The following is an 11,583-nucleotide window of genomic DNA, read 5'->3' as shown; positions in this document are numbered from 1 at the left end:
TCAGATTCTTGCTTCAGACATATAAGATCACCCACCCATTAAACCATAGATGTCTCTGTTGCTAACTCCAAGCTCTTTCTTTGGTCTTAAAACTGGGCAAGTACAGGCCTTGTAGGTCTGTGGGGTGCAACCCAACAATGGGTGTGTGACCCAGGAATTTGCAGTTTTAATAAGCATCTAAGAGCCTTGACACTCAAAATGTGGCATCACCTGAGAGTTCACTAGAGGTGCAAAGGCCCTACCACAGACTCTTGAATCATGATCTGCATTTTAACAGGATCCCCACACATTAAAGTTTGAGAAACACTGTTCTAGAAGATTCTGTTTCATGATGAAGTTTGAGAATCAATGGCCTGGGAAGACTAATGAGTATATGCTGCTAAGTTGCTTCAGTCGTGTCCGACTCTGTGTGACCCCAGAGATGGCAGCCCACCAGGCTCCCCCGTCCCTGGGATTCTCCAGGCAAGAACACTGGAGTGGGTTATAAATGCATTTATAGAAGAACATATGAGTTCCTCTGGGCATGCTTAAAAGGATTAGGTTCCTCAGTTAGAGACTTCTAGGAGAGGTGTGATGACACTTGCTTCTTAAAGAGCAAGGAGAAATTGGCCAGGCTAAAGGGATGGGGCAAAGGTGATAACTCTCATCAAAGGGAACCAACTATCAAAAGTCTTGAGGCAAAAGAGAACATTGCATGTTTAGGCAACAACAGGTATCTCGAGTTGCAGTGTAAGCTTTCTGACAAACTTATTTAAACTCTAAACATCAAGAGATTTTTTTTTTTTTAATTCAGTGGGGAAAGATTTTTATTCATTTTCCAGAAAGTGGGGGAATCATATTTTTCGAACCTTATCTTGCTACTTTCTCTGGCCTCCTTTGACAATTTTTTGTGTATGTGTCCATTTCTTCATTCATTCATTCAAACATATATACCTTGCCACTGTGAAAGTCAAACTGTTAATTGCTCAGTCCAGGTCCAACTCTTTGTGACCCCATGGACTGTAGCTTGCCAGGCTCCTCTGTCCAGAATTCTCCAGGCAAGAATCCCGGAGTGGGTTGCCATTTTCTTCTCCAGGATATCTTCCCAACCCAGGGATCGAACATGGGTCTTCTACATTGCAGGCAGATTCTTTATATTCTGAGCCACCAGGGAAGCCCCTGATCAGTAGGCACAGAAGCCACTGTGCTTTGTGCCTGTAATGTGGTGGTGAGTGAAACTGAAATAGTTCCTGCCCTCAGGGAGTTTGGGCTTCCCTTGTGGTTCAGGTGGTAAAGAATCCGCCTGCAAGGCAGGAGATGTGGGTTCTATCCCTGGGTTGGGAAGATCTCCTGGAGAAGGGAAATGCTACCCACTCCAGTATTCTGGGCCTGGAGAATTCCATGAACTGTATAGTCCATTGGGTTGCAAAGAGTTGGACAAGCCTGTGCAACTTTCACTCACTCACTCACTCAGGGAGTTTACAGGTGAGGCTGGAGTGGGGGTAGAGATGCCAACAAAACAGGTAAGTTTTGTTTTTTGTTTTTTTAAATATGTAATTATAAATTGAGAAAATGGCTAAGTGTGCTATGATGGAGATAAAGCAGGAAACTTCAAGGACAGTCTTCCAGTCAGACCAGCCTATCCTCTTGTAAACTGGCCAAAGTCACTGGGGGTGGGTTGGAGAGAACTCAGGTCGCCTGCCAGTGTGCATGTGCACACACACACACACACACACGCACGCACACACGCCCTTTCTGTTTTGATGTGAATCTGAATGGGGGTTCAAGACCTCTCAAAACCATCCTGTTTCAACCTGCAGGCTACAACATGAAAGGGCAATGAAAATTGACTTTCATCGCAGCTCCAAATCGGAAATGCAAAGCAACCTCTGGGTTCTAATAGTCCTATTTTCAGAAATAAGTTATTTCTCAAATTCTCTTAACCAAAGGAGCTGCTAAAAACTAGTCCCAGGTTTGTTCCAGGTAAAAATTTCGAATTGCAAGCATCCATTTGGGCGTTGAGAAAAGCAGAGAGGAGACTGAGGCACATAGCACTGTTTCAAGAAGTGTGTGATGAAGACTGTGAGAAAACAAAGAGGTAAGAAGGCCAGGAGGGTGCGGTTGGGCCATGCCGGGCGCTGAGTCCCTAGGCCAGGGAAGACGAGTCCTTGCGGCCTGGAACCTTGTGTGTCGGAGTCTCGCTTCCCGGGCTGCTGGAAGGAAGCATTTAAGTGTGGGACCGCAAGAAGCGCTTGTAAACAGAGAGCCGGGCCGGAGTGGTCGGTGGCCAAATGGGCTGTCACCGTGAGGAGGGCGGGCTGCCGAAACCTAGCCCCAGCCTGGAGTAGGTTGCAGGCCTTGCAGGTGAAGGGAGAGAAGCAGTCGGTGGCCAGGTGAGCATCTGTCTGCTTCTTTGCCGCCTGGCTGGCCACTGGGGGAAGGGTGTGGGGCTGACACTATTGTAAATATTCGAGAAGCTCCCTAGGGTAGCGGTGATTTTGCTATTTCTTCCATCCTCTGGTTTTTATTTCATCCTGAAAATTGCACAGTAATGCAGTGGATAATAGATGAGAGGAGATTATATGATGCATTGTCTATTTATTTTTATGAATCAGGTGTATAAGTAGAAAGCAGTTGAAATAGCTGATCCTGTTCTGTGCGTTTTTTTTAGTCCTCCCCTCCACCCCTCCCTATCCCTCCTGGGTCCTAGAAACGAGGCCTCAGCAGAGCTTTTAATTCACATCTAACTAGGGCTCCCAGATTACAACGATTGTTCCTTCTGTTGACCTTGCTCATTTTTAATATATAGTAAATGCCACTGTGCTACTGATGACAAGCATGATTTGGTCTTCTATAACAGGATTACTAAGCTAAAAGGTTGAGATCCGGAAATTTTGGGCCCACTCCTCAAATAAAGTAAGTTAGTACTGAGATATACAAATGAATGACAAATAAAGACTGATCTAGATTTATAGCTTGCAAAGCAAAACAGATTTGAATTTACCCGGTTAAACCGAGATTGAGTTATGCTGTTGTAAACTTATTTGGAAGTTTTCTCTCTTCTTGCAAAAGATAAATATCTAGGCTTTTTTCCTGTAATATATTAATTTCAGTTGTCATAGTCAATTGCAATTTGTATTCATTCATAAGATACTTTGGCACACCTTAATATACAAGGCAATTTTTGTTTCATTAGCTTCAAAAAAAATGCTTTAACCAAAACTGGGCTGAAAGATCAGTAGACATGTAGTCTTTCTGGGTCATATAGTCTAACTTTTAGTTACTAGAAGAATATTAGAGTAAATTGCACATAAAAGAGTGTTTTAAAGTCATGCACATCAAGGAAATAATATTAATGACTGACGAGTTTGCCTTTACAGTGAGTATTTTCACAATGTAATGGTTCATAGCAAGAACTATAAAGCCATTCTGGGTTTGAATTCCTGCTTGGTCACTTCCTATTGTGTAACCTTGAGCAGTTTATTTGTTGTGTTTCTTAATCTTTGGTATGGGAATGACAGTACTGATCTCATAGGGTTATTGTGAGGATTAAATGAGTTAATATTTTGAAGGTTCTTAGAACAGCACATATAGAAATTGCAATATACATGCTTGTTAATAAATACATAAGGATATAGCAATGTTAAAAGTAAATGGTGATTGCCAGGAGCTGGGGGAGGGTTGAAATGAACAGTTGTTAAATGGGTATGGTTTCAGTTTTGCAAAATGAAGAGTTCTAGAGATTAGTTGCACAACAAGGTAAATGTACTTAACAGTAAGGAACTGTACCCTTAAAAACAGTTAGGATAGTAACTTTCGTATTGTAACTTTTCCCGCAATTACATCTTTTAAAAACAGCAGTGTTAGCAAAGTTATATACAGCAGTCACCCCTCGATACACAAGAGGACTTAGTTCCAAGACCTCTCAGATACCAAAATTCAAGAATTCTCAAGACCTTTATATAATATGGTGTATGTAGTGCCTTGCACTTAACCTACACACATCCTCTGGTGTAATTTAAATCATTTTTAGATTACCTATGAAAGTGTTAGTCACTCAGTTGTGTCTAACTCTGTGATCCCATGGACTGTAGCCTGCCAGACTTCTTGGTACTATAAGATTACTCGTAGTACCTAATATAATGTATATTCTATGTAAATAGCTGTAATTTCAATGAAAATGCTATGTAAATAGTTGCCTTTTTCTTTTTTTAAGTTGCTAAGTCATATATTACTCTTTGCTACCCCATAGACTGTAACCCACCAGGCTCCTCTGTCCATGGGATTTCTCAGGCAAGAATACTGGAGTGAGTTGCCATTTCGTTCTCCAGGGGCTCTTCCTGACCCAGGGATCAAACCTGCATCTCCTGTATTAGCCGGCAGATTCTTTACCAGTCAGCCATTAGGGAATCTGCAGATAGTTGCCTGGTGTCCAGCAAATTCAAGTTTTGCTTCTGGAACTTTCTGGAGTTCTTTTCCCCCCAGATATTTTCAATCTGTGGTTGGTTGAATTTGCGAATGTGGAAGCCAAGGGTATGGAGGACCCACTGTGTTCAGAATCTTTATTAGCACTTAGCAGGCCCTGTCTGGAGAAGGCAATGGCAACCCACTCCAGTACTCTTGCCTGGAAAATGCCATGGACGGAGGAGCCTGGTAGGCTGCAGTCCATGAGGTTGCTAAGAGTCGGACACGACTGAGCAACTTCATTTTCACTTTTCACTTTCATGCATTGGGGAAGGAAATGGCAACCCACTCCAGTATTCTTGCCTGGAGAATCCCAGGGATGGGGAAGCCTATGGGGTCACACAGAGTTGGACACGACGGAAGCAACTTAGCAGCAGCAGCAGCAGCAGGCCCTGTCCACAGCTGTCTTTGCTGTTGTGAAAATGCACCTTCTGGCAGTCATTAGTAAGATTCACTTATTGGTAAATTCATGCAATTAAGACATCATAAAGAGAACAAACAAATGATTAGAAGCAATACCTAAGATGCTGTGGCCCACACAATTCTGAAAATGCCCCTCCCCCGGGATTGCATGCTCTAATCCCTGGAACCTGTTGGAATGATGAAGTGTCACTTCCTTGATCATATTATGTTACATGGCACTGCTGCTGCTAAGTCGCTTCAGTCGTGTCCAACTCTGTGCGACCCCATAGACAGCAGCCCGTTAGGCTCCTCTGTTCCTGGGATTCTCCAGGCAAGAATACTGGAGTGGGTTGCCATTTCCTTCTCCAATGCATGAAAGTAAAAAGTGAAAGTGAAATCGCTCAGTCGTGTCCCACTCTTAGCAACCCCATGGACTGCAGCCTACCAGGCTCCTCTGTCCATGGATTTTCCAGGCAAGAGTACTGAAGTGGGGTGCCATTGCCTTCTCTGGTTACATGGCACAGTTGAATATAAAATAGGAGAATGAGCTGGTGGGCCAAATCTAATCAAAGGGAAGTGAAGTTGCTCAGTCCTGTCTGATTCTTTTCGACCCTGTGGACTGTAGCCTACCAGGTTCCTCTGTCCATGGGATTTCCCAGGCAAGAATAGTGGAGTGGGTTGCCATTGCCTTCTCCAGGGGATCTTCCTGACCCAGGGATCGAACCTGGGTCTCCTGAATTGTAGGCAGACGCTTTACCATCTGAGCCACCAGGGAAGTCAAATCTAATCAAAGTGAAAGTGAAAGTGAAGTCGCTCAGTCGTGTCTGACTCTTTGCGACCCAGTGGACTGTAGCCCACCAGGCTCCTCCATCCATGGGATTCTCCAGGCATGAATACTGGAGTGGGTTGCCCTAATCAAAGGGGCCTGTAAAAGAGGAGAGCTTTCTCAAGCTAGGGAAATCCGAGGGATCTGAAGCCTGAGTAGGACTGAACATGCTGCTGCTGTATTGAAGATGGAGGGAATGCTTGAGAAGGAGTGGGGGCGGCCTTGAGAAAAGCAGGAGACCTGGAATTGCTGAGGGTGACCCGGCGTGGAAACGGGGACATCAAACTGAGGGCCAGCAAATGAATGAGCTCGAAACTGGTTTCTTTACCAGAGCCATTGGTTAGGAACACAGCCTGGCCAGCGCATTGATTTCAGCCTTGTGAAGGAGAGCCTGAGCTGAGAACCTAGCCAGCCCCACCCAGACTCTGACCTTCAGAATTGTGAGGAAATGGGTGTTGTGTTAAGGTTCTAAGTTTGTGGGAATTTGTTACACCACAATAGAAGACCATAAAGACAGGAACAGACTATCCGTAGAAGAGAAAACTAAGTGGCTAATAGTCATATGAAAGTGCATTCTCAAATAAAAATGAAGAAAAGAAAGAAAATGCTTTCTCTTTCCATTAATTAAATAAATGAAATTGAAACAACAGCAGGAAACTGTTTTTCCAGCTCTCAAATTTACATAGATTTTTAAAAATTCTAGCTCTTCACATCAGTTTATGTGCAGTAGAGCAGACACTCTCAGATGCTGTGAGGGGTACATAGATATTAAACCTTTCTGAAAAATTTGTTGGCTTAATGTCTGAAAAATCTCACTAATGTGTCTACTCCTCCTCAGTCCAGTAGTTGCACTTCTAGCAGTCTGTCCAAGGGAACTTATCAGAAATATTTAAAAAGTTAACATTCACAAGTGCTTAATATAGCTTTGGTTAGAAAAGTCAGTTATTGACAATAGTCTCAATGCCCAACAGGAGGGGAACAGTGTGAATTAATTATGGTGTTGTCAAAAGATACGGTGTTATGCAGACTTTAAAAAGGATATTTATGAAGGGTTTTAACAGTATGGAAAGGTATTTACCAATTTTTGGTAAATAGGAGGAGATCAGTTAGAGAAATATATGTGTAGTAAGTGAAAAGTGTTAGTTGCTCAGCTGTGTCCAACTTTTTGTGACCCTGTGGACTGAAGCCTTCCAGGCTCCTCTGTCCATGGGATTCTCCAGGCAAGAATACTGGAGTGGGTGGCCGTTCCCTTCTCTAGGGGTTCTTCCCGACCCAGGGATCTGAGTCTCCCACATTGCAGGCAAATTCTTTACCATTTGAGCCACCAGGGAAGACCATAATAACTCTCAACTATGTTTAAAAAAGCAGAAAATATACCTACATAAGGAAAGAGCCTGAAAGGGCCAAAATGGAGCAGCACTTTTTTTTACCCATTGGAGGATGACTAGGCATAGTTTATTTCCCCTGGAACATTTTTATGTATTTTCAAGACATTTAACAGTAAGTATACAGTAGTTGTTTATAACCATAATAGTTAACAAACATTATTTTAAATGCTGTTAAAAACCCTGTGCTATGGGGTATACAATGAATCTAAGACATTGTCCAGTCAAATAATGGAGAAAATAAAAATTCATAAATGACTAAAATATGTGTGAGAGAGTGATGTTTTAAAGAAAGACAATGATCGGATAGGAAATGATAAATACGGTTGAGAAGGTTGACAACAAAGTAGGATAACTTATTTGTCAATACAGATAATCAGTGTAAGCTTTATGGTAGGAGGATGGATGCGTATCATACTGAAATAATAGAATAAGGAAGCTCGTGGTTGAGTTTCCTTAAGTCTTTGTTTTCTCATAGATGGATGGATTTTAGGCTTTGGGCCATAGACTCAGGTTAATTATACAAGTGGAAGACAAAGAACTATGATGGATATATAGCCATTAGCGGAAAAAAAAAACAAAACCCTTGCATGTTATTACTAGGAAAACCAAACTAGGCTGGTAACATCTGCATTAAAAACCATACAAAGCTAATACTTACTGAATATTTATCAAGTACTTAACATACTCTATTCCAGTTTAATCTTGTGTGCAGCTTTCCCATGATACTTGAAGTCAAGTCGTACATTTACATATTTAAGAAGCAGGCAGGTTGCAGGGTACTATTTTAATTACTGGTTTCAGAAAACCTGATTTTACTAGAAACCTGAAAAGGTTAGACCATTTGGGTAGAATGTTTAGGATTCTCTGTCTACGGACACTTTCCAGGAGCCCCAGACCACTGCTGCTTCTCCTCCTTTTCCTACTATTCCTTTGTTAGTTTGATATGCCCTCTCCTCCACATCTGTAGGAAAGTACTGGAAGTGTCTCTTGCCCCACTGGCTGTTAGCCAAATGCTGATTTTCTTCATGGGGCATGTTTACCCTTTAAAAGAAACTGGGTGGAGGAATATCTAACAAGGAATTGCTTTTTTTCTTTTAGAGTGGATTTAGTATTCGGTTCTTAAGTAGCTGAACTGTATTCTAGCTTGGAGTTTCTGGTGCAAGCTAAATAATTCAGAGAACTGGGTACTGAGTGAGAGTGTGGTAAGAATAACCACCAGCAGTGAATTCCATGCCTATGTTTGCTCTGCTTCATTGGCTACTGTAGGTATTACCAGACAGCAATAAAAGCCCACATCATTCACCTTCATATTGACAGTAGGGTAAGAAGTTTATTTGGTCCGTGAGTGTAGTTAATGTTAATGGCAGCGTGAGTTATGAGCAAAAAACCAAAGTCAAAATATAGAGGCCATTGTGTTGAGATGTCAGGCATGCTATTTTTCACTAACATTTTGTTTGTTTTTCATACAGTCATTAACTGTCAATTTGAGTTTTGTGTTTTAAATTTGATTCCCTGATCATATGTCACATTAATGAGTATGGAAGAGATTATTCACCTAGGTACCATGATTAGTGTAACCAATTTATAATTCAATGCAAACTGAAGCTGCCTTGGTCTGTATTATCCATCTTACCTGTGGACATTTATCTAACTGCAAAATTGCTAAATATCCATTTTACCCCATAATCTACAGATGTGATTATAGATTTTCATAGAACAAGGAACGTGTTTTATAGGTTAGAAAACATTGGAAATGTAACCAACAGTTTTTATGCTCCAGGAAATTAGCTAAATGATGTTTTCTCATAAACTTTTCCAGAACAACTTCTCTTCCACCCTCAGGGATTCATTGGTTTGTTAATTAGACAAGTAAGAATTGAGCGCTTGTTTTATACCTTGGCACATACCTCTTATACTTGGAGCCAGAGATACAGTCTTGAAGGAAACAGGCACGATCTTGCCTTCGTGAAGGTTGCCATCTAGTAGGGGAGACAGACAAATAAACAGGCTATTTTTAGAGTGAAAAGCATTATAATTGAGGAAATGTGTGTGCTATGGGACCTCACCAGAGGGATGTCCAGAATGGACATGGTAGGTCAGGGAAGAAGTGGTACCTCAGCAAAGACCTAAAGGCTGAATGAGAACTAGCTAAGTTCTGTGCCTGTGTGTGGAGGGGTGGGAGGTACGGGATAAGAGACGATGGAGATTTAAGAGGTCATCCTAGGAAAGTAAGTGGACTGGAGCTCTTATAGGCAATGTTAAGGAATATTAAGATTTATCCAGAAAATAACAGTTTTATCAATATTTTTAGAAAGCCCTCTCTGACTGCAGTGTGGTGAATGGATTAGTGGAAGGAAAAAATAAAGAGAGGAAACTGGCTGGTGTCTGAACTAAGGTGGTAAAGGAGAGAAAGGGATAAATTTGGCAGATCTCAGAGAAGTAGAATTAACATGACTTGCTGTTCAGAGTGATTTGTGGGGGAGGGAGCCATTAGGGTCAAGGATGATGATATTCTTCACTCTATGGAGAATGCCAAGAGGAGGGGCAGGCTGAGGGTTAGGTGAGGAGTTCGCTTTTGTGCATGTTAGGAGTTAGGGGATGTCTGAAAGACAGTGGCATGTGTGAGTCTTAAGCTCAGAGAACAATACTTCTTATCTCCACATGGACTTCTACTGAAAGCCACAGGGGTGGAGAAGATCACCCAGTGGAAAAGGAACTAAATAAGAGGGTTATGAGGAAAATAGGGGAGCACCTACATTATGATATGGGCATTTTGTTATTCAGTCACTCAGTCATGTCCAACTCTTTGAGACCCCATGGACTGCAACACACTAGGCTCCCCTGTCCTTCACTATCTGCCAGAGTTTGCTCAGATTCATGTCCATTGAGTTGGTGAGGCTATCTGCTGCCTCCTTTTCCTTTTGCCTTCAATCTTTAAACAGCATCAGGGTCTTTTCAAATGAGTTGGCTTTTCACATTAGGTGGCCAAAGTATTGGAGCTTCAGCTTCAGCATCAGTCCTTCTAATGAATATTCAGGGTTGATTTCCTTTTAGGATGGACTGGGTGGATCTCCTTGCTGTCCAAGGGACTCTCAAGAGTCGTCTCCAACACCACAGTTCAAAAGCATCAGTTATTTGGTGCTCAGCCTTCTCTATGGTCCAGCTCTACATCTATATACGACTACTGGGAAAACCATAGCTTTAACTGTACAGACCTTTGTCAGCAAAGTGATAAGGGCATAGGAAAGGGAGCTCATACAAGGGACTGAAAGGAGCATACAGAGATAAAGGAGAAGTGTTGGAAGAGACTGTTAATGCATTCAAGAGAGCAATGTAAAGAGTGATTATTCAATAGTTCAGTACTACTGAGGGTTCAGGCAGTTGTGGAGTGAAAAGTCTCCCGGGTTTGGCAATAAGAAGATTGGTGCTGACCTCTGCCTGTGCAGTTTCACCTGAGGCAGAATCAGAGTGCTTCCACATGGTAAGAAGTAGAGCCAGAGAGTATTAAAAAAAAAACAAAAAACAGATTTCTTTAAGAAACTTGGAAGAGGAGAAGCGACAAAGTGTCTGAGCTCTACAGGAACTTGGGGGACAAGGGGAGATGTTACTTCTTTATTATTTCTTCTCTGAGAAGAAATATTCCTTTTCAATCACCCTGAATCTTGGTGGTGTGATCACTCACCTAGAGCCAGACATCCTGGAATGTGAAGTCAAATGGGCCTTAGGAAGCATCACTATGCACAAAGCTAGTGGAGGTGATGGAATTCCAGTTGAGCTATTTCAAATCCTGAAAGATGATGCTGTGAAAGTGCTACACTCAATATGCCAGCAAATTTGGAAAACTCAGCAGTGGCCACAGGACTGGAAAAGGTCAGTTTTCATTCCAATCCCAAAGAATGTTCAAACTACTGGACAATTGCACTCATCTCACACGGTAGTAAAGTAATGCTCAAAATTCTCCAAGCCAGGCGTCAGCAGTATGTGAACCATGAACTTCCAGATGTTCAAGCTGGTTTTAGAAAGGCAGAGGAACCAGAGATCGAATTGCCAACATCCGCTTGATCATCGAAAAAGCAAGAGAGTTCCAGAAAAACATCTATTTCTGCTTTATTGACTATGCCAAAGCCTTTGACTGTGTGGATCACAATAAACTGTGGAAAATTCTGAAAGAGATGGGAATACCAGACCACCTGACCTGCCTCTTGAGAAACCTATATGCAGGTCAAGAAGCAACAGTTAGAACTGGACATGGAACAACAGACCGATTCCAAATAGAAAAAGGAGTCTGTCAAGGCTGTATATTGTCACCCTGTTTATTTAACTTCTATGCAGAGTACATCACGAGAAACGCTGGGCTGGAAGAAGCACAAGCTGGAATCAAGATTGCTGTGAGAAATATCAATAACCTCAGATATGCAGATGATACCACCCTTTTGGCATAAAGTGAAGAGGAACTAAAAAGCCTCTTGATGAAAGTGAAAGAGGTGAGTGAAAAAGTTGGCTTAAAGCTCAACATTCAGAAAA

General features: G+C 42.0%; 1 protein-coding gene across 3 annotated transcripts in view; it reads left to right on the top strand.

Moving 5' to 3' along the window:
- The first annotated feature begins 2,221 nt into the window (after window positions 1-2,221).
- Window positions 2,222-11,583, top strand: part of PLEKHM3 (pleckstrin homology domain containing, family M, member 3) — a 224,568-nt gene continuing 215,206 nt past the window's right edge. For all 3 annotated transcript variants that reach the window (XM_010861065.1, XM_010861069.1, XM_010861068.1), the window contains exon 1: window positions 2,222-2,372. The gene's annotated coding sequence lies outside the window, so the exon portion shown is untranslated. The remainder of the gene's footprint in view (window positions 2,373-11,583) is intronic.

Source organism: Bison bison, unplaced genomic scaffold, assembly GCF_000754665.1.
Source record: "Bison bison bison isolate TAMUID 2011002044 unplaced genomic scaffold, Bison_UMD1.0 scf7180017864471, whole genome shotgun sequence".
NCBI lineage: Eukaryota > Metazoa > Chordata > Mammalia > Artiodactyla > Bovidae > Bison > Bison bison.
This window is presented reverse-complemented; position numbering and strand designations above follow the sequence as displayed.